This window comes from Aquarana catesbeiana, linkage group LG03 (genome assembly GCF_042186555.1).
Source record: "Aquarana catesbeiana isolate 2022-GZ linkage group LG03, ASM4218655v1, whole genome shotgun sequence".
NCBI lineage: Eukaryota > Metazoa > Chordata > Amphibia > Anura > Ranidae > Aquarana > Aquarana catesbeiana.
This window is the reverse complement of record NC_133326.1, coordinates 652043598-652068068: the sequence shown is the minus strand read 5'-3', so window position 1 is coordinate 652068068 and position 24471 is coordinate 652043598. Positions and strand designations below refer to the sequence as shown.

General features: G+C 46.3%; 1 protein-coding gene across 5 annotated transcripts in view; it reads left to right on the top strand.

Moving 5' to 3' along the window:
• LOC141133345 (TLC domain-containing protein 4-A-like) overlaps window positions 1-24471 on the top strand; it is a 112762-nt gene that overhangs the window by 41998 nt on the left and 46293 nt on the right. The window contains exons 1-4 of one of the 5 annotated variants that reach the window (XM_073622670.1): window positions 14322-14481; window positions 16314-16406; window positions 17889-18034; window positions 21641-21717. The gene's annotated coding sequence lies outside the window, so the exon portion shown is untranslated. Of the gene's footprint in view, window positions 1-14321; window positions 14482-16313; window positions 16407-17888; window positions 18035-21640; window positions 21718-24471 lie in introns of those variants that run through there. The other 4 variants (XM_073622669.1, XM_073622671.1, XM_073622667.1 and 1 more) reach the window with 4 other exon arrangements.

The following is a 24471-nucleotide window of genomic DNA, read 5'->3' as shown; positions in this document are numbered from 1 at the left end:
TTGAGCTCTTTGGGGCACTAGCTGCTCTCAAATACATAAGTTTGGTGGTGGGGTTTTTTCTGCCTGTAGAAGCATATGCCTGAAAATGCATGAAAAAGCCATAGTGTGCATGGACACATTGGCTAACATGGAGGGGAGTTTGTAGGCAGAAAAAATGAGAGCTCAAAAGCCTGTAGGAGCCGCTTCTTTGAGCTCCTTTCAGCTGCAGTGTGCATGAGCCCTAAGGTTGTGCTGATGAGGCGGCACTGACGAGGTGGCTCTGATGGGCACTGATAGATGGCACTAATAGGTGGCACTGATGGGCAGCACTAATGGGCAGCACTGATAGGTGGCACTGATGAGGAGGAACTGACGAGGTGGCTCTGATGGGCTCTGATAGATGGTACCAATAGGTGGCACTGATAGGCACTGATGGGCACTAATAGATGGCACTAATAGGTGGCACTGATAGGCACTGATTGGCAGCACTGATAGATGGCACTGATGAGGTGGCTCTAATGAGCAGGCACTAATATGCAGCACTTATGGGCACTAATAGGCACTGATGAGTGGTACTGGTGGGCACTGATAGATGGCACTAATAGGTTACACTGATAGACACTGATGGGCACTGATAGGTGGCACTGATGAGGAGGCACTAATGGGCACTGAAAGGCAGCATTGATTGGCATCACTGGTGTGGACTGGTGGGCATCAATGTTGAGCACTGACAGGCATCAGTGCAGCTGTCCCCATTGAAGAATCAGCTCTCCTCTCCTTACGCATTGTCAGCGTGAGGGGAGGAATGCCAATACCTGGAATTTCCTATTTACACTGTGATCAGCTGTGATTGGACACAGCTGATCACATGGTAAAGAGCCTATGCCATAGGCTACAGTGATCGGTGATGCGGTGTGTCTGAGGGATCCATTCTGAAGGGTATCAAGTAACGTCCAGGTCCAGGGTAAAGCCCCCGCCCGGCCTATAGCAGGTTGATGGCCAGCCGTCAACCTGCTATAGGCCGGGCGGGAAGGTGTTAAAGAGTTTGTAAACCTCAGACATAAAATATGAACAAAGCATATCGTTCTATAGTGTGTACTTGTCTCAATCCAGAGTACATAAGTATCATTTCAGTCTGCTGCTTCGTTCCTCTTCTATCAGCATGAATCACTTCTGACAAGTTTTCCTGACACCAAGAGAAAAAAGGTGACAGGGCAGGGATCTCCAGCACACAGACTAAAATGGGAGAAAGTATGCAACTAGTGCATGAAGAGTCGCCCCTTAGGACTTTCAAGGCAGAAAAGTATAGAGAGTAACAATATGTAAAAAAAATGCACATAAGTGCCAACTTTATTATTTTGTAGAAAAAATATATAGTGATAGAAATATATGAATACAAAATTCACTTTAAAATACAATCATTTGTATACAAGGTAATAAAGGAATGTAATAGATTACAACATAGAGGCTAGGGGATGTATATCCCCGATTTAGCTTATATGGATAGTATATTGACCTTTAGCTTGTACACATCTGAGATGCAGACCTCTGGGCAGCAGTCCAACGACTGACAGGCGCCCACTGAGTGTCTGCATCTTAAGTTACGAGTCTGAAATAGATTAAACCAATCAGTTTGACTCGGCAAAAATAAGCCTCCCCCGCTTGATCAGCTGTACAGGAAACAGCTGAGTGTGGAGCTCAGGACATCTCCCAGATATGGAGGAGCGCTGCATATCCACGTCCAAGGGACGTGATGACGTCACGCGTCGCCACGTCACCGGCGTGTAGGCGCCTGTCAGTCATTGGACTGCCGCCCAGAGGTCTGCATCTCAGATGTGTACAAGCTAAAGGTGAATATACTATCCATATAAGCTAAATCAGGGATATACATCCCCTCGCCTCTATGTTGCAATCTATTACATTCCTTTATGCCACATGCAGGACTAATTTAATTTGTCCTCTCTTCATGATTTTTTGAACAGTTTATCTTGAATGCTAGACTCCAATTGGGCTTCTCTTGTGGATGGATTAAAAGCCGATCACTGCAGCACATCCACAAGAGAAGCCTGATTGGAGTCTAGCATTCAAGATAAACTGTTCAAAAATCATGAAGAGAAGACAAATTAAATTAGTCCTGCATGTGGCATAAAGGAATGTAAAAGATTGCAACATAGAGGCGAGGGGATGTATATCCCCCATTAGCTTATATGGATAGTATAAAGTATATTCACCTTTAGCTTGTACACATCTGAGATGCAGACCTCTGGGTGGCAGTCCAACGACTGACAGGCGCCTACACGCCGGTGACGTGGCGATGCGTGACGTCATCACGCCCTTTGGACGTGGATATGCAGCGCATATAGCCCATCCTATATCTCTGTGGACCTCTCGGCCAGCCTGTTCTTTCCTGGTTATTGTTTTTATCCTGATATGATTTGTAATGAATCCCATCTATGTAAGTATTATAAGCCTTGATATAGAACACTGTGCAAAGTGTAATTATTTGCACTATTTTACATTACTGCACAAACGATGTTATTATCTCTATTAATATATGATTAAAATTTATATTACAGACAAGGATCAATTCATCCAATTGTAAATCCCCTGATGAAGGAATATTATACATCAATGTGAATTTCCGAAACATGTCGGGATGTATGCTGTAAATCTATCAGTCTGACTTCAATTCGTTTTAGGCAGAGGATTGTGAGCTTTGGGTTGATATAATTACCTTGTATACAAAGGATTCATTGGTGTATTTTAAAGTGAATTTTGTATTCATATATTTCTATCACTATATATTTTTTTCTACAAAATAATACATTCGAGAGGAGGGGGAGAATACCCAAGGGCTACTCCAAGAATGCTCTAATTCACCAGAGGAGTTTGCACTATTGCGGTACCCAGATAAAGAGTAAGACAGAGATAAATGCAGTTTATTTTAATTACAAAAGTACACAAATTTTACAATATGCACAACTATGAAGTTGTTACAGGGTAAACAAGCATTAAAATAACAATAGATAAAACCCCCATAGATAGGTGGAGGCGCAATGATGTGCAAAAGGACGTTGGCCTCAACAGTTTCGCGGCCAATGCCGCTTCCTCAGGAGGTGTCCAATCATAACATCTAGAAAACATTTAATCCAGATTTACAATAAAGCATTCATAAAGTAACGTACAAGGTAGTCTTGGAGAGTTTACAACATTAGGTAACAAAACTCACCAAAAACTGCCTATTAGGCAGAGAACGGCAATTATGAGACACCCAAAAAGGGTGTTCCCTCTGGGGGCGGACACGGGGGGGCTGTAAAGACGGACTATAAATAGATAGAACATTATATTGAGTTAGTAACATATGGCTGGGATTGACGGTCAGGAAAGAAAAGGGGGTGTGGAAAGGGGGAGAACTAACTCAATATAATGTTCTATCTATTTATAGTCCGTCTTTACAGCCCCCCGTTGCCATTCTCTGCCTAGTAGGCAGTTTTTGGTGAGTTTTGTTACCTAATGTTGTAAACACTCCAAGACTACCTTGTAGGGTTGTCCCGATACCACTTTTTTAGGACCGAGTACAAGTACCGATACTTTTCTGCAAGTACTCGCCGATACCGATTCTTTTTTTTTTTTAATGTCACGTGACATTGTTTTTTTTTTTGTTTTTTTTTACCAGTGGGGGGGGGGGGGTGGGTGAACGGTGTATGTGTATGTTTTTTTTTTTTTATTATTTAAAATTTTTATTTTTTACAATAATTTTTTTTATTCTTTATTGCAATATGTGTTTTTTTGTGTTTTTGTTTTTTTGTAATCAGCCCTGTTGGGGGGCTTTGGTGAGACATCAGGGGTCTTAACAGACCTCTGATATCTCCCCCTTGAGACAGAGAAAGAGACAGAGGATAGAGATTCCCCAGTCCCTTTCTCTGCAGCCTCAGCTGCACTGAGAATGAATGGAGAGAAGACAGCGGCTCCTCTCCATTCATAAACTGACACATCGTAATCACAGGAGATTACAATGTTTCAGTTATGTGAATGGACAGAGTCAGCTGACTCTGTCCATTCACAAAGGAAGGAGAAGGGGGACGGCGGAACGGAGGGGGAGAGCGGAGGGGGACAGAGAAGGAGAGCAGAACAGAGGGGACAACGGAGGGGGACAGAGAAGGAGAGCAGAACGGAGGGGACAGCGGAGGGGGACAGAAAAGGAGAGGGGAACGGCGGAACGGAGGGGGACAGCGGAGAGGCACAGCAGAACAGAGGGGACAGCGGAGGGGGGACAGAGAAGGAGAGAGGAACGGTGGAATGGAGGGGGACAGAGAAGGAGAGCAGAACGGAGGGGACAGCGGAGGGGGACAGAAAAGGAGAGGGGAACGGCGGAACGGAGGGGGACAGCGGAGAGGCACAGCAGAACGGAGGGGACAGCGGAGGGGGACAGAGAAGGAGAGAGGAACGGCGGAATGGAGGGGGACAGAGAAGGAGAGCAGAACGGAGGGGACAGCGGAGGGGGACAGAAAAGGAGAGGGGAATGGCGGAACGGAGGGGGACAGCAGAGAGGCACAGCAGAGTGGAGAGGACAGCGGAGGGGGACAGAGAAGGAGAGAGGAACGGCAGAACGGAGGGGGACAGCGGAGAGGCACAGCAGAACGGAGGGGACAGCGGAGAGGCACAGCAGAACGGAGGGGACAGCGGAGGGGGACAGAGAAGGAGAGAGGAACGGCGGAATGGAGGGGGACAGCGGAGAGGCACAGCAGAACGGAGGGGACAGCGGAGGGGGACAGAGAAGGAGAAAGGAACGGCGGAACGGAGGGGGACAGAGAAGGAGAGCAGAACGGAGGGGACAGCGGAGGGGGACAGAAAAGGAGAGGGGAACGGCGGAACGGAGGGGGACAGCGGAGAGGCACAGCAGAACGGAGAGGACAGCGGAGGGGGACAGAGAAGGAGAGAGGAACGGCGGAACGGAGGGGGACAGCGGAGAGGCACAGCAGAACGGAGGGGACAGCGGAGAGGCACAGTAGAACGGAGGGGACAGCGGAGGGGGACAGAGAAGGAGAGAGGAACGGCGGAACGGAGGGATACAGCGGAGAGGCACAGCAGAACGGAGGGGACAGCGGAGAGGGACAGCGGAGGGGGACAGAGAAGGAGAAAGGAACGGCGGAACGGAGGGGGACAGAGAAGGAGAGCAGAACGGAGGGGACAGTGGAGGGGGACAGAAAAGGAGAGGGGAACGGCGGAACGGAGGGGGACAGCGGAGAGGCACAGCAGAACGGAGAGGACAGCGGAGGGGGACAGAGAAGGAGAGAGGAACGGCGGAACGGAGGGGGACAGCGGAGAGGCACAGCAGAACGGAGGGGATAGCGGAGGGGGACAGAGAAGGAGAGAGGAACGGCGGAACGGAGGGGGACAGAGAAGGAGAGCAGAACGGAGGGGACAGCGGAGGGGGACAGAAAAGGAGAGGGGAACGGCGGAACGGAGGGGGACAGCGGAGAGGCACAGCAGAACGGAGAGGACAGCGGAGGGGGACAGAGAAGGAGAGAGGAACGGCGGAACGGAGGGGGACAGCGGAAAGGCACAGCAGAACGGAGGGGACAGCGGAGAGGCACAGCAGAACGGAGGGGACAGCGGAGAGGCACAGCAGAACGGAGAGGACAGCGGAGGGGGACAGAGAAGGAGAGAGGAACGGCGGAACGGAGGGGGACAGCGGAGAGGCACAGCAGAACGGAGGGGACAGCGGAGAGGCACAGCAGAACGGAGGGGACAGCGGAGGGGGACAGAGAAGGAGAGAGGAACGGCGGAACGGAGGGGGACAGCGGAGAGGCACAGCAGAACAGAGGGGACAGCGGAGGGGGACAGAGAAGGAGAGAGGAACGGCGGAACGGAGGGGGACAGCGGAGAGGCACAGCAGAACAGAGGGGACAGCGGAGGGGGACAGAGAAGGAGAGAGGAACGGCGGAACGGAGGGGGACAGCGGAGGGGAACAGAGGAAAGGAGGGGGCATGGAGGAGGTTGCAGTGACAGTCAGCGGTGACCGATCACCGATGTATGTCACTAAAGCCGCTGAAAGCCGCTGGGGGAGAATCTTGTAACTCCACCATGCGCCGATCACAGCTGTCTTCTAGGTATCGGGGGAAGCATCGGGAGCATTTGCCCGAGTACAAGTACTTGGGCAAATGCTCGGTATCGGTGCCGATACCGATACTAGTATCAGTATCGGGACAACCCTACTACCTTGTATTATCATTGTACGTTACTTTATGAATGCTTTATTGTAAATCTAGATTATATGTTTTCTAGATGTTATGATTGGACGCCTCCTGAGGAAGCAGCATTGGCCGCGAAACTGTTGAGGCCAACGTCCTTTTGCACATCATTGCGCCTCCATCTATTTATGGGGGTTTTATCTATTGTTATTTTAATGCTTGTTTACCCTGTAACAACTTCATAGTTGTGTCTATTGTAAAATTTGTGTACTTTTGTAATTTGTAATTTGTGCATTCTTTTACATATTGTTACTCTCTATACTTTTCTGCCTTGAAAGTCCTAAGGGGCCACTCTTCATGCACTAGTTGCATGCTTTCTCCCATTCCATTTAATTAAGGATGTTGGCAGTACCCTATATATTTCCAATTCTCATATTCCCTTTATCAGCACACAGACTGTGATTGGCAGCCTTAGCTCTGTTACTGGATGAAGGAGGGTGTGTCCCTTCCCTTCATTTATCTTTTACCGAGCTCTGCAGAGTGTAAATTCAGATCCATGTCCCCTGCTTTCTGGAAGCTCAGATAAGCTTTATAATTTCTGGACTTTGAACGGATGTGGAGAAGAGAAGACTGCAGATAAATAGGTACAACTTCTGTAGGAGGAATTCTTTAATCTCTGTGTATCACCCGAGGATAGTCACTTCACTGGGTATACAGTATGTAAAGGTTTACAACCACTTTAGCCCCACGACAACAAGAATTGTTGTGGACTATCTTGGTACCCAGGAATTTAGACAAGGTAAATATAAAAAGTATAAATTTATTGAAAAAAGAACGTAGATAAAAAACATTAAGTACAACAATACATAAGATAGTTATTGCATACAGCTACAGGTGGTTCAAAAGAGAACAGATAAACCCCATTGGTATATCGGAAGTAAAGATGTAGGTCCAGACGTAATCCTCTACATGTTTCGCGACACAAGTCGCTTCTTCAGGAAGAATCGACCATAAACATCTATAGAAAAATACAGCCTCATAATTATGTAATTGCAGATAATGAGAACAGTAGAAAGGACAAAGAGTACATAGATACAGTAAATAAGATAATTTTGGAGTGTTATAGTCAGGCATAGCTTACCAGTGAAAGCCTGAAGAGGGCACAATTTGAGACACCCTAAATGAGTAATCCCCCCGCGGCAAACACGGGAGGCACTAAAATGTACAATTTCCATCAACATCATGGACTCTACTACCTTCTCTGCTAAATGGAAAGAGGTAAAGGAACCTCAAGGACTCAATAAAGAAATCATAGTAAAAAAACAAGGCAAGTTTGTCAAAGTTAGTCCTGACGACACCAGAACCCACTCGACAGGGCAATCTGGACACGTTTGTTCTCAAAACTCTGATGCCGAGCACATCCCAAAATCTACTTTTTTTAGAAACCACCAACACTCCACAAACCCTTCACATTATTAACCTTACGCCTTTCACTTTGACCCCTGAAGAGGAGAGGGAGTTGGGTTTGGGCTTTAGCCCATCTGAACCTATCAACGTTTTTGAAACCATCAAAGACCTCAATCTCTTTGCTTCCTGTCCTTGTCATTTTTGACAAGGACAGGAAAAAACTTAATCTAGAAAAGGAACTAGCTGAAAGAACCAAGCATTTTTCGATGCAAGAGTTTAGAGCCCTAAGTGACTTGATGCATCTTTACGAGGAGGGGGCGACTGACGTATCCTGCCCTGCAGTATCTGCGACATATACCAGTAGGGTGTATCTGTTCCTGTAACTGTACGCAATAACTATTTTATGTATTGTTATTGTACTTAATGTTTTTTATCTATGTTCTTTTTTCAATAAATTTATACTTTTTATGTTTACCTTGTCTAAATCCCTGGGTTCCGAGATAGTCCATAACAACTCTTGTTGTCGTGGGGCAATATTTTGGAGTAGCCCCTGACACACCCTTTTCCACTATCCTAATTTCAAGGATGATGAGGCAACATCCTATATCTTACAACCACTTTAGGTCTGTAAAAAAAAAAAAACTCCTGACATGTCATAATATACAGCAATAATATAATTTATTCAAAATCTTCCTGCCACTAGGGGGAGTCTCCCAATGTGACCTCTGCAATGGAAGTTCAAACAGAATCTTATAGGGCAGCATAGGAACTCTCACTCATCTGTCCCCGGAGAGATAAAAGAGGTCAGCAGGGGGTTCAGACCAACAGATCTGACCTAAAACGAATATATATCAAAAGAGCAGCGTGTTTTGGCTGCAGGTGCGGGAATGCGTGCATGCAATAGTGTGAACCTAGGCTAAAGGTACATCAGCAGCTTAAAAAAAGAAATAATAAAAAATACTGCTCTGGCTTTAATACTCATCTCCTTTTACCCTTTTTCCACCACTAGATGTCCTCAGTCTTCCAGGCGGTATAATGTTCGGCGTCATACAGCCCTGAAGACTGAGGACAGCCTGTGAGTGCAGGCTGTCAGGGACCCGCCCCCTAGGAGGGTGTCACTAGTGCCCTCTGCAGTCACAGTGTAATGATGCAGAGAGTGGCACTGCTCATATCATCATTGAGGATAAGCCAGCACCAGAGAAGAGGCAAAGAGGACCCCATACAGCATGTAACCATCCTGCACACATCCTCATGCTGCTGTGGACACATATGAACAGTGGCTGGTCTTTTAAGCACATATATGCAGCCACAGCAGCATGACGTGTGCTGAGAGTGCGCACGCTGCACGCTCCAACTGGGCTGTCACAAATAACTCTCAGTCAAGTTTTCTGTCTGGGAGCCATTGGGATGGGCTTCTGGTCATGTGACCGCTCTAAGAGCCAATCATGACGGTCACATAATACAGAAGGTTGTAAAGGCTTCGTTTTTTTTTTACCTTAATGCATTTTATGCATTAGCCTAGATATGTGCAATTCGTTTTGTTCCGAATGATTTTTTCAACGAATTTCAACAAATTCGTTAATTCGGAAATATCCACATTAACGAAAACCAGTTTAACGAATTTTTCCGAATATTCTTAAATTCGAATATTGGAAAATTCGGAAATTCAAAATGCGAAAATCGGATATTTGAAAATCCGAAAATAAGAATAACACTTCAAAAGAACAAAAATCTAAAAAATTTGAAACCCCGAAAATTTGAAAATCTGAAATAATAACTAACTAATAATAACTTAACTATTACTAACTATTAAATTATAGGTATTGGAATTTCCTTTCAAATTTGGCTATTATCGGACTTCTACGTTGTCTTCTTCCCTCTTCTTTTCTTCCGATGTTGACACGACGCTCTCTCTCACTGTAATGCTGTCTGAGCGCTCCACAATGACTTATATAGGCGGTGACCCCGCCCCCTTATGACATCACAGTCGCAGCATGCCCCGGGTCTGTGACGTCATAAGGGGGCGGGGTCACCACCTATATAAGTCATTGCGGAGCGCTCAGACAGCATTACAGCGGGAGAGAGCGTCATGTCAACATCGGAAGAAGAGGGAAGGAGACGATGCAGAAGTCTGGCCCACCGCTAGCAAAAGAGCATCAGAAGATAGCGGAGGAGCCGGCAGAAGAACCGGACACCAGGAGAAGATGTCGAACACCAGGAGAAGAGGCCAGAGAGCGGGAGAAGAACCAGACACTGGGAGAAGAGGCCGGAGAGAGCGGCGAAGTCGGAAGTAGACCCCCGAAGTTGGAAGAAGACCCCGGAGCTGTCTAATAAATTACTATAAAAACCTGTGTAGTGTGTTTTTTTTATTGACACTTTTTTCCCTAGGTGAATGGGTAGGGGTACGATGTACCCCATACTCATTTACATAGGGTGGGGGGCTGGGATCTGGGGCTTATTAAAGGGGGCTCCCAGATTCCGATAAGCCCCCGCCCGCAGACTCCGACAACCAACGGCCAGGGTTGTCGGGAAGAGGCCCTTGTCCTCATCAACATGAGGATAAGGTGCTTAGGTGTGAGGGGGGCCGCAGGGCACCCCCCTCCCCCAAAGCACCCACCCCCCATGTTGAGGGCATGCGGCCTGGTACGGCTTGGGGGGGGAGGGCGCTCGCTCGTCCCCACCCCCTTTCCTGACTGGCCAGGCTGCGTGTTCAGATAAGGGTCTGGTATGGATTTTGGGGGGACCCCCACTCCATTTTTTCGGCGTAGGTGTTCCGCTTAAAATCCATACCAGACCTAAGAGCCTGGTATGCCCCTGGAGGGGAACCCATGCCGGTTTTTTATTTAAAATTTGGCGTGGAGTTCCCCCTCAAGATTCATACCAAACACAGTGCCTGGCATTGGTGGGGATCCCAGTCGGATCCCCGCACCAGTGTGAATCTGGCTCGCAAGGTGTCAATCTCGCCGATAAAAGCGGCGAGATTGATACAATATCAGACAACAATACAGAAGTTGACCAAAGGGTGGTGGTAAGGAGCTGAAAAACCACGTGATTTGGTGAAAGTTGGCTGAAAAAGTTCTGCCGTGTGTATGCAATACAAAATTATGGCCAACGCCCTTTGTACAAAAATCCAAGGGAAAGTTTGTACAAAGTCCCATCGTGTGTATGAGGCTTTAGAGAACGTAACGAATACGAATTTATCCAAAGTTATGAACTATCCGAAATAACGAATGCCGTATCTAAACGAATGGAGCGTAACAAGTTAATAATAAAAATAACATTAATAATAATAATAATAAAAATAAAAAATTCATTCCGTTCCATTTGTTTAGATGCGGCATTCGTTATTTCTGATAATTGGTAACTTCGGATAAATTTGTATTCGTTACATTGACTAACAACCAAATTTAAAAAGGAAATTTCAACACCTATAATTTAATAGTTAGTTATTATTTCGAATTTTAGGATTTTCGTTCTTTCGAATTTTCGGATTTTCTTTTCCTATTTTCGAATTTATGAATTCTCGGATTTACGAATTTTCGAATTTCGATCGTAACGAATGACCCAAGAAACCGAAAAAAACCTCGAATGAAACGAAAACGCACAAATTTTACGGCAGTGCACATGTCTACATTAGCCCTTGTTCACATTAAATGCAGCTTTGAAATCGTGTGACTTCATCTGAAATTTCAAAGCGACTTCAGGTGCGACTTTGAAGACGTTTGTGCGGATGCATGATGTCTATGCAAGTCGCACCTGAAATCGCCAAAAGTAGTGCAGGAACTACTTTTTCAAATCAATGTGGCACAATAGGGTGCGACTTGTCATGTGATTTGACCTGTAAAATCGCATGACAAGTTGCTCCAATGTGAACGAAGGCTGAAGGTAAAAAACTTTCTTTGCTGTGTGCGTTTCCCAAGCCCCCCACTCATACTTACCCAAGCCCAACCCTGATCCAGCAATGTGCATGAGAGCCGCGGCTCTCCTGGCTCTGTCCCGCCTCCCTGCACAGATTAATAGCAGCGGGCGCTAATGTCAATCAAATACTATGATGAGCAAGCAGGGGGCGGGGCCGAGCTGCTTTGTCTGTGTCAATAGACACAGATAGGGCAGCTAAGGAGCGAGTCCCGACGAGTGCCCCCATGGGAAGCTGCTGAAGAGGAGGAGCCAGGGGCGCTGCCAAGGGACCCCAGAAGAGGCGGTTCGGGGCTGCTCTGTGCAATACCATGCAAAGGGAGAACATGCAAACTCCAAGCAGATGATGCCCTGGCTGAGATCCAAGCATTTTACTGCCACCGATGTATATAGCCACCCAATTGCTTCCATACACAGCCCGGTGTGCACCCCCACAACATAGCTCCCAACTGTCCCTGATTTGGAGCAAAGTCCCTCTGTCCCTCATTCCTCTTCATTTGTCCCTCATTTTGCTCTTATCTATATAGTTGTATAAAAAATGCACTTTTTATCTTTCAAAAAGTGTTTCCCAGCGCTAAACCTTTCATCTGATTTCTAAATTGCTGCATTTGTAAACTTTAAGAGCCAATATAAAGGAATAGTAGTGGTAAAAAAAAAAAGCCCTTGTGGATTTAATTAACCTTTTTTTGTTAATTCTCCTTTAAGGGGGTGTGGCAGGGGGCGTGTCCTATGCCTACATACGTTTGCTAGTAGGTGTCCCTCATTCCCATTTAAAAATGTTGGGAGTTATGCATTAGAGCCTCAGGCTCTAATCACATGCTTCAAAAAAAATACACCCCCCCCCCGGAATCCATGATCCCTGTATGTAGATCAGGGGGCCGGACGCATGGATGGGACGGGCCGCCACTGGGGGGACCCTGATGTCTCATTAAAGAAAACCTGTCACCAAAAAATGCATCACATAGGGGACTTTTTGTCTCCTATGTGATGAAAAAAGTTTAGTCATTTTTTTTTCTGTTTCTATGTGTAAAAAATAAAGTTATAGCCATGCACTTAAAATCCCCCCCCCCCACAATTTTTTTTTAACACCCACCACCCCATATACAGTACAGGCATATATGAAGGTAAATGCATGCAGACTAAATACAAATTAACCAGTTGCCGACCGTCCTATAGCAGTTTTACTGTTACAGGGCGGCCGCGCTGCGCAGAATCACGTATATATACATATATTCCTGGTAGCGGGCACGTGTGTGCGCCGGCTCGCTCCCACTGTGATTCTACACAGCAGGAGCCAATCAGTAGGTTCCGCAGACTCGATGTCTGCCGGCACCCGCTGATCATTCTGTACACATCCAGAACAGCAGTCTGCTTATGTAAACAAGGCAGATCTCTGTTCTGTCAGTACAGAAAGCATGGATCCTGTGTTCCTGCAAAGCAGGGAGCCTTCCCCTAGTAAAAGCAACTTCCCCACACTACACTAAAACGCTGTCCGTTAACCCCTTGATCGCCCCTGATGTTAACCCCTTCCCAGCCATGTCATCATAGCTCCCAACTGTCCCTGATTTGGAGCAATGTCCCTTTCCCCCTCATTTGTCCCTCATTTTGGTCTGATCTATATAGTTGTATATAAAATGCACTATTTATCTTTCAAAAAGTGTTTCCCGCTGCTAAACATTTCATCCGATTTCTAAATTGCTGCATTTATCAATTTTAAAAGCCAATATAAAGGAATAGTAGTGGTAAAAAAAGCCCTTGCGGATTTGATTATCCTTTTTTTTGTTATGTCCCCTTTAAGGCAGGGGGCGTGTCCTATGCCTACATACGTTTGCTAGTAGGTGTCCCTCATTCCCATCGTCAAAATGTTGGGAGGTATGTGCCATTAGTACAGCGACAGTGCATATTTTTAGCACTGATCATTGTATTGGTGTCACTGGTCCCCAAAATGTTTCAGTTAGGTGTCCAATTTGTCTGCAGCAATATCGCAGTCCCGCTATAAGTCACTGATTGCCGCTATTACTAGTAAAAAAAATAAAATAAAAACAAATAATAATAATAAATGCGCAAGTCAATCAATATACGCTTGCTGGGATTTTTTTTTTACCAAAAATATATAGCAGAATACATATTGGCCTAAATTCATGAAATTTGATTTTTTACATTTTTTTTAATTGGATGTGTATTATAGCAAAAAGTCAAAAATATTGTAATCTTTTCAAAATTGTCGCTCATTTTGTGTTTATAGCGTAAAAAAAAAAAAACTGCAGAGGTGATCAAATACCATCAAAAGAAAGCTCTATTTGTGGGGGGAAAAAAGGACTAACATTTTATTTGTGTACAACGTCACACTACTGCACAATTGTCAGTTAAAATAACGCAGTGCCGTATCGCAAAAAATGGCCTGGTCATGAAGGCGGGGGGGGGGGGTAAATCTTCTGGGGCGGAAGTGGTTAAATGTACTGTTTAGATGTGTCCTCCTACAAACAGGTCCAATAAATATAAAATAAATTGTGCAATTTCTTTAGGTTCACCATTCAATCTGATTGTACAATCTGGATTGTAGATCTGCCAGTAACTATGCAGTGTAAGAGCCTGCCTGATTGGACACAAATTCAGTCTGAGTCCTCATGTTACAAAGTTTTGATAAATCTGAATGGGATTGTATAGCGTGTGTGGTCAGCTCCGTCCGGCTATCCCAGGTGGGAGTGAAGGGGTTAAGTATTAGGCAACACTCAGAAGACAGGCGGATGGGCGTGGCCTGTTCGAGCTGGGCGTGTCCCAGGTGAATGGATCAGCAGGCTTTTCCCACGCTGAGGGGCGGGGAGAGGGCGGAGCGCGGGGAATGTCCGCTGCTAGTTGTTGACGTGTTTGGTGAAGCGAGGAGAGCAGCTGCAGCGTTTGTCCCTGTGCGGGAGAGAGAGAGAGAGAGAGAGAGAGAGGGGGCGGGGGCAGTGTCCAGCCTGGAGGATCCCAGCTGTGCCCGGGGGTAAGAGACATCCCAACACACCGTCACCATCTACCTACCTACACACTGACTGCGCTCACCTACCTACCTAAACACTGCACTCATCTATCTACCTACTGCACTCACCTACCTATCTACTGCACTCACCTATCTATCTACTTACTGCACTCATCTACCTATCTACTTACTGCACTCATCTATCTACTTACTGCACTCATCTATCTACTTACTGCACTCACCTACCTACACACTGCACTCACCTACCTACACACTGCACTCACCAACCTAGTACCTACCTACACACTGCACTCGTCTACCTATCTACTGCACTCATCTACCTACTCACTGCACTTGCCTACCTACCCACCACACTCATCTACTCACCGCACTCACCTACCTACACACTGCACTCACCTACCTATCTACTCACCACACTCATCTACCTACACACTCACTGCACTAACCTACCTACTCACTGTTACACACCACACTCACCTACCTACACACTGCTGGATGACAGGGCATGGAAGTCTGCTGCCCACTGCACCCACCTACCTACACACTGTTCACTGCACCCACCTACCTACACACACACTGCTGCTCACTGCACTCACCTACCTACACACTACTGGATGACAGGGCATGGAAGTCTGCACCAACTTACCTACACACTGCCGCCACCTACCTACACACTGCCGCCACCTACCTACACACTGCCGCCACCTACCTACACACTGCCGCCACCTACCTACACACTGCCGCCACCTACCTACACACTGATCACTGCCGCCACCTACCTACACACTGATCACTGCCCCCACCTACCTACACACTGATCACTGCCCCCACCTACCTACACACTGCCCCCACCTACCTACACACTGCCGCCACCTACCTACACACTGCCGCCACCTACCTACACACTGCCGCCACCTACCTACACACTGCCGCCACCTACCTACACACTGCCGCCACCTACCTACACACTGCCGCCACCTACCTACACACTGCCGCCACCTACCTACACACTGCCGCCACCTACCTACACACTGATCACTGCCCCCACCTACCTACACACTGCACCCACCTACCTACACACTGATCACTGCACCCGCCTACCTACACACTGCACCCACCTACCTACACACTGATCACTGCCCCCACCTATCTACACACTGCCCACTGCACCCACCTACCTACACACTGATCACTGCCCCCACCTACCTACACACTGCCGCCACCTACCTACACACTGCCCCCACCTACCTACACACTGATCACTGCCCCCACCTATCTACACACTGCCCACTGCACCCACCTACCTACACACTGATCACTGCCCCCACCTACCTACACACTGCCGCCACCTACCTACACACTGCCCCCACCTACCTACACACTGCCCCCACCTACCTACACACTGATCACTGCCCCCACCTACCTACACACTGATCACTGCCCCCACCTACCTACACACTGATCACTGCCCCCACCTACCTACACACTGCTGATCACTGCCCCCACCTACCTACACACTGCTGATCACTGCACCCACCTACCTACACACTGCTGATCACTGCACCCACCTACCTACACACTGCTGATCACTGCACCCACCTACCTACACACTGCTGATCACTGCACCCACCTACCTACACACTGCTGGATGACAGGACATTGAAGTCTTCACAGGGGACAGACACAGGGCAGATTTATTAGGGATACAATGTAACAATATAGATGATTATTTTTCCTGTCGGTGTGAATAATCCGCACTTTTATATGGACTCTCTGACAACTCCTGAATATTAGCCAATCCTATTCTCAGCCTCTAACCTCCTCACCCTCTGCAGAAGCAGAAGTCCCAGCATTACCAGCCAGTCTGCAGCATACTAAGTGACCATAGTAGATGTAACCTCTGATTGGATGACATTTAGATTGCTAAGGTGATGTGCATTATGAACTATTGCCCTTTTCTTGAAGCTGAAGTTTAATATTTTGCCTTCATTGGTTCCTCTTTCTTTCCCCTCCATCAACATGCTAATGACATTTTGACATATATTCTCATTTCAAACGTTATTTTAGAACTTGTGACATCATCACTGTGTCTCTGATTCTCTATGCCAGGGGTGTTCACACTATCAAAACAAAGGGCCAGTTTACTGTCCTTTACACCATGGGGGGGGGGGGGGTCAGAACTGTGGAATTTAGAATATTGCCCCAACTATGGCATCGGTGAGAAGAATGTCCCGTCATTGGTGTCAGTGGAGGAATAGAGCCCCCTCGTTGGTGTCAGTGGAGGAATAGAGCCCCCTCGTTGGTGTCAGTGGAGGAATAGAGCCCCCTCGTTGGTGTCAGTGGAGGAATAGAGCCCCCTCATTGGTGTCAGTGGAGGAATAGAGCCCCCTCGTTGGTGTCAGTGGAGGAATAGAGCCCCCTCGTTGGTGTCAGTGGAGGAATAGAGCCCCCTCGTTGGTGTCAGTGGAGGAATAGAGCCCCCTCGTTGGTGTCAGTGGAGGAATAGAGCCCCCTCGTTGGTGTCAGTGGAGGAATAGAGCCCCCTCATTGGTGTCAGTGGAGGAATAGAGCCCCCTCATTGGTGTCAGTGGAGGAATAGAGCCCCCTCATTGGTGTCAGTGGAGGAATAGAGCCTCATAAGTGGGAGAACTAGTGGTCCCAAGGGCTGTATTTTCATGCAGACCACCATAGGTAACACCCACATGTGATGCTGAGCCTTCAAAACTGTAAAAATTTAAATGCAATGAATGAAAGGGACAGGCCAGTCAGGTTGGGGAGGAAAGAGCTAAATTATGTTGAACATCATCCAGGAAATGGGTGGGCTCTATCTGAACATTTCCAGAGAATGTAAGCGTTCCTGTTAAGTTTATTTATTTTATTAATGTGTAGTTTTTGTAAGATACATTGGCGGTCAGGGGTGGAGCGTCCCCTTCCGCTGGCGGTTAGGGGTGGAGCGTCCCCTGTTTAAATTATAACATAGCTTATAGATTGTGGGGGTCTTTTATTTGTAACGTAGTGTTTGGTATGCAGGAGGTATTTTACCAGTAGCATATAGATTGCAGGGGTCAGGAGGAGGATCAGAGTCCTCTGAAAGTTCCTCTTGTCCTCCAATGGGCCAGTCTGACCCTGAAGTACTTTCAGTCTCCCATTGAGACTACGGACATGTTACATGTTTGGTTGGAGACTGGAGAAATGTGAAGGACTGGGATTGGGGATATGTTTGGTGAGGTTATTAGATTGTAAGCTCTCAGAAGCAGGGCCCTCCTGACCCTCTCATATTGTAAACTGTATGGTCTCCTTTTTATAATGTAAAGTGCTGTGCAAACTGTGGTCTCTATATGAATCCTGTATATTAATGAGATCCCTGCTATTACCCCCTTTAGAAATCAATGCTTCCTCTCTCACTGCAGACTCCTGGGATCCAAGGGCCACACAACAAATCTCAAAGGGCCCCGTGGGCTGCAGGTCGGGCACCAGGTCTCTAGATGCACGTTCTTCTAAATACATGCTTACAATTGGCTGGCAGAATTGGTGTTGGATAAAAGTTGAATTCCAGGTGTGGAGATTTTTTGTAAAGTTCCATTGATCCAGTTTGGATTGTAAAGCCGGCTATAGACGGAACGATTATCTTTCCTGCAACTACAGTCGGTGTTAATGGGAGGGGGGGGGGGATTTTTCCTGCAGAACTATTGTGTTCTCCCGGGTGGGGGGGAAGCTGCCCCTACCAGGAGAAAGCAGTGATTACTGCTAGCAGCTGTAGCCACTGGCAATAATCGCATGACAAGTCCAACAGGCTGATTGTATCCAAGTAGATCGATCATCTTGGGTGCAATTGGCCTGCCCATACATGGTTCGAATCTTGGCCGCTCCCTGGTAAACCGGCTAAGATTTGAGGCCGGCTTAACTACTTCAGCCCCGGAAGGATTTGCCCCCTTCCTGACCAGGCCATTTTTTTTTTTAGATACAGCACTGCGTCACTTTAACTGACAATTGCGCGGTCGTGCGACGTTGTACCCAGACAAAATTTATGTCCTTTTTTTTCCCCACAAATAGAGCTTTCTTTGCAGTTTTTATTTTTTGCGTTAGAAACAAAGAGTGACAATTTTGAAAAAAACCCACAATATTTTGTACTTTTTGCTATAAAATATACAAAAACAAAAAAATTTCTTCATCAGTTTAGGCCAGTGATGGTGAACCTTGGCACCCCAGATGTTTTGGAACTACATTTCCCATGATGCTCCACTACACTGCAGAGTGCATGAGCATCATGGGAAATGTAGTTCCAAAACATCTGGGGTGCCAAGGTTCGCCATCACTGGTTTAGGCCAATATGTATTTTTCGGCCCCTTTCACACGGGCGGACCGTTCAGATCCGCCTGTTACTTTTTTTTTTTTTTTTTTCAGGTAGACCTGAATGGATGCTCCATACATCTCTATGGAGCGACGGATGTCAGCGGTGACATGTCCGCTGACATCCAATCCTATTTTCCATCCGTCTGGCGGATCGGATGAAAATGGACAGGCAGTCCTCCGTGTGTACGTTGTTTTTTTGTTTTTTTGTTTTTTCTCATCCGACTCCAACCCCCCCCCCCCTTTCCCCATAGAGGAGAACGGAGACTTGTCATCCGCCGGGTCAGCGGGGATCAATGGATCGATCCCTTCTGAGCAAGCCGATGTCTGAAAACAGATCCGCACATGTGAGAGACCTTCTACATATTTTTGTTAAAAAAAAAAAAAAAATCGTAATAAGTGCATATTGATTGATTTGCAGCAAAAGTTATAGCGTCTACAAAATAGGGGATAGATTTATGGCATTTTTATTATATATATATATATATATAATTTTTTTTTTATATCAGGACTGCGACATTGCGACGGACAGATCGGACACTTTTTTTTTTTTTTTTTTTTTGGGACCATTGACATTTATACAGCGATTGGAGCTTAAAATAGCCATCGACTACTGTTTAAATGTCACTGGCAGGGAAGGGGTTAAATGTGTTCTGACTGTGGATGGGAGTGACTAGGAGGAGACGTATCGCTGTTCCTACTTACTAGGAACACACGATCTGTCTCCTCTCCCCTGACAGACACACACACATCCCCGTTCTCGTTCTGTCACGAGCGATCGCAGATGCCCGGCGGACATCGCACCCGTTGGGCATGAGCGTGCCTGCAATATCGTCTTAAAGAGCCGACGTATACCTATTTGCGCAGCTGTGCCAACCTGCCGCAGTATAACTGTGGCGGGTGGTTGGATAGCGGTTGAGTATGTATGTATGTGAGAGTCCCCCTGAAAATCGCTGTAGTAGACACCACTACTACAGTAATCTCGGCTAGATTATCGGTCCCAAGCTGATAAGCTTGCTCACAATGGGTACCATTCAAAGAGCACTTTACTTTGCTTTTATTGAAAAAAAAAAAAAAAAAAAAAAAAGCATTCTCTGATTGGATGAGGTGGAGAGGCAGGGTGGTGATGTCATGATCTCTACCAATCGGAGAATGCCTTGCATTCATTATTGACATGTGTTCACTAAGCATCAGGGCAGCCTTGGTATGTGCTCTCTGTATATACAGCCTCGGTATGGGACCTCAAAGCTAGTGGGGACCACTGGAGTAGCGGTGTCTAGTATGTGGGATCATCCAGGTATGGTACATACATACATGCCTACCTACCTACACTGGTGCAAGCTGGAGCAATGTACCTAAGCAAACATTTACATACCTGAATTTCAGTTTAATTTTTGTAATACGGCACTGCGCTACTTTAAATGACAATTGCGCGGTCATGTGACACTGTACCCGAATAAAACTGACTGGGTGAGGACAGAGATCCATGTTCTTGCTTAGCAAGATCTCTATCTTCTCCCTTGTCCGAACGGCGATCTGCCTTGTTTACATAGGCAGATCGTCGTTCTGCCTCTCTGGGGAACAGTTGTGGGTGGCCGGCGGTCATGTGTTCCACTGGACCCCCTCTGTCCAATCAGAGCGCACACGTCCCCAGTGTCTATTGCACAAAATGACGTACAGGTATGTCGTTTCGTGCCATAGGGCCAACCTGCCGCAGTATATCTGTGATAGGCGGTCAGCAAGAGGTTGATGGCATCCCAGTCTTAGTCCGTAGGGTTCAATATTGAGTTGGCCCACCCTTTGCAGCTATAACAGCTTCAACTCTTCTGGGAAGGCTGTCCACAAGGTTTAGGAGTGTGTCTATGGGAATGTTTGACCATTCTTGCAGAAGCGCATTTGTTAGGTCACAGGCACTGATGTGGACGAGAAGGGCTGGCTCGCAGTCTCCACTTTAATTCATCCTAAAGGTGTTCTATTGGGTTAAGGTCAGGACTCTGTGAAGGCCAGTCAAGTTCCTCCACCCCAAACTCACTCATCCATGTCTTTATGGACCTTGCTTTGTGCACTGCTACAAGGGGGATTATAGTGTGGGGTTGTTTTTCAGACCCTTTAGTTCCAGTGAAGGGAACTCTTAATTCGTCAGCATACCAAGACATTTTGGACAATTTCATGCTCCCAACTTTGGGGGAACAGTTTGGGGATGGCCCCTTCCTGTTCCAACATGACTGTGCACCAGTGCACAAAGCAAGGTCCATAAAGACATGGATGAGAGAATTTGGGGTGGAGGAACTTGACTGGCCTGCACAGAGTCCTGACCTCAACCCAATAGAACACCTTTGGGATGAATTAAAGCGGAGACTGCGAGCCAGCCCTTCTCATTCAACATCAGTGCCTGACCTCACAAATGCACTTCTGGAAGAATGATCAAACATTCCCATAGACACACTCCTAAACCTTGTGGACAGCCTTCCCAGAAGAGTTGAAGCTGTTATAGCTGCAAAGGATGGGCCAACTCAATATTGAACCCTACTTTGTGTGTAAAGTCAGGCATCCCAATACCTTTGACATTATAGTGTGTATATAGTATCCTCTATAATTGCAGTTTAGATGTGGTAGATGCATAACTTTTTTTTCCTTTCCTTTTTATCTTAACCTGGGTGATCCTGCCAATAACACACTTCCTGTCCCTTCATGTCTACATCCATTGGTTGTCACGCAGGCATGTCTGCCTTTGTTCATCTCCAATACATGGGGGTTGATGGGATTAGCAGTTTACACAATTAAGATAACATAGTTTTTGCTTTCTTTTCAGCTCACAGCAAGTGACAAGGACACTGCATTGCTGGGGAGATCAACGAGTAGTATCTGCATTTGCTAGAACAGGAACAGGTAAGCTGCAAACTATTGCATTTTTGGGGGGGGGTTGTATGATATTACAAGGGTAATAAGACACTCAGGAGCTGGGTTACTGTAATAAGATATCACAGGACTGATAAGATTTATAGGTAATAAGATAATTATATAAGATAATTGGGTTAATAATAAATAAGTAGTGATTTCACCTGACCTTTTCCCTGGCGTTGTTTATTCAGTGTGTACATAGGTCAAATATTAATGATGAGGGCGCTTTAAGTTTACAGCATGCCGCTCTTCCTTTGACCTTCAGGGAGGCATTGTCCCCTTTTTGGCGCACAGATGCATCAGGAAAGATGTGCGATGCATTCACTTTTGCAAACAGAAATTATTTTGCCACTTGCAACTGCCACATCAAATTCAGAGATTTTTAGCATCTTTTCACCCTGACCCCTCGGTCGTTCATTTTTCACCTATCAAGAGACAAAAAAACGGACTATGATTCCCTATGGGGAAACTGATGCTGATGGATATACAGTGATGTGAAAAAGTATTTGCCCCCTTCCTGATTATATTTTTTTTTTTTTGCATACTTCTCACACTTAAATGATTCAGATCATCAAAAAAAAAATATTACACAAAGATAACCGAGTAAATCCAAGATGCCGTTTTTAAATGATTATTTCATTTATTAAGGGAAAAACGCTGTTCAAACTTGCCTGGCCCTATGCGAAAAAGTAATTGCCCCCTCCCATGCTGAATCATGAATGAACTGTGATTAACCACAATTTTTTGCAAAGCTGAGTTAAATTTCACTTGCTGTACCCAGGTCTGATTACTGCCAGTGCTGTTGTATCAAGAAATCACATAAATAGAAGCTGTCTGACAAAGTGAAGCACACTAGCAGATCACAAAAAAGCCACACATCATGCCACAATCTAAAAAAATGTAAGAACAGATTAGAAACAAAGTAATGAACATGTATCAGTCTAGGAAGGGTTTCAAAGCCATTTCTAAGGCCCCAGTCGCTGAAGGTTTTTCTCTAAACGGAGCCCACCGTTCGAGAGGACCTTACCCATCAACATTCTAGAGATCTGTGTGGTGTATCTAGCCCTAAAGGCCTGGACACTCAGGTTACAGGGTTGCCCTGTCAGGATCCAGTCCGACAATGCCACAGCAGTGGCTTATATCAATCACCAAGGAAGCACCAGGAGTCGTGCAGCCCAAGGAGAAGTAAATCAGATCTTAATCTGGGCAGAAACATGTGCCGTGCATATCGGCAATCTTCATTCCGGGAGTAGAGAACTGGCAGGCGGACTACTTAAGACGCCGGCAGTTATTCCCAGGGGAATGGTCTCTTCACCCCGACGTCTTCTTGGCCATATGCCAAAGATGGGGGGTTCCGGATGTAGATCTCTTTGCATCCAGGTTCAACAACAAGATCGACAACTTTGTGTCAAGAACAAGGGATTCTCTTGCATGCGGGACAGATGCGTTGGTGACTCCATGGCATCAGTTCTCCCTGATTTATGCATTTCCTCCTATTTTGCTACTGCCACGACTTCTTCGCAGAATCGGGCAGGAAAAGAAGTTGGTACTTCTGGTGGCCCCAGCGTGGCCCAGAAGAGCTTGGTATGCAGAAATAGTAAAAATGGCAGTAGGTCCCCCGTGGACCCTACCGTCACGTCCAGACCTGCTATCCCAAGGTCCAGTGTTCCATCCTGCCTTACAAACGCTAAATTTGACGGTCTGGCTATTGAAAACCACGTTCTGAAGAGTCGTGGGCTTTCAGGTCCTGTGATTTGTACCTTGATCAATGCAAGGAAGCCAGCTTCCAGAATGATTTATCATAGAGTCTGGAAAGCTTATGTCTCCTGGTGTGTATCCAGGGGTTGGCATCCCAGAAAATATGTCATAAGAAGAATTCTTGATTTTCTACAAATGGAATTAGAAATGAAGCTGGCCTTGAGTACCATCAAGGGCCAGGTCTCGGCCTTGTCAGTATTATTTCAACGGCCGCTTGCTTCGCATTCTTTGGTCCGAAACTTTATACAGGGGGTAACGTGTCCTAATCCTCCGGTTAAGCGCCCCTAAACCCCTGGGACTTGAATTTGGTTCTGTCAGTTTTACAGAAACAGCCTTTTGAACCAATACGTCAGATTCCTTTTGGTCTTGTTGACCAGGAAATTAATTTTTCTGGTAGCCATTTCTTTTGCTAGAAGAGTATCAGAATTAGCAGCTCTTTCCTGTAAAGAGCCTTATTTGATCATGCACAAGGATAGAGTGGTTTTGCGCCCTCATCCTAGCTTTCTACCAAAGGTGGTTTCAGGTTTTCATTTAAACCAAGATATTGTTCTGCCTTCCTTTTTTCCAGATCCCTGTTCTACGGAAGAAAGGTCACTACATTCTTTGGATGTAGTGAGAGCGGTTAAAGTCTACCTGGAAGTGACTACTCAAATTCGCAAAACGGATGTTTTGTTTGTATTGCCAGAAGGTCCTAATAGAGGACAGGCAGCGTTGAATTCTACCATTTCGAAATGGATCCGGCAAGTGATTGTTCAAGCTTTATGGTTTGAAACAAAAAATTCCACCTTTTCAGATCAAGGCACACTCCACAAGGGCTATTAGTGCTTCTTGGGCAGTGCATCACCGGGCCTCTATGGCTCAAATCTGTAAGGCTACAACCTGGTCTTCAGTCCATACATTCACCAGATTTTATCAGGTGGATGTAAGAAGGCATGAGGATATCGCCTTTGGGCGTAGTGTGCTGCAGGCAGAGGCACAAGGTCC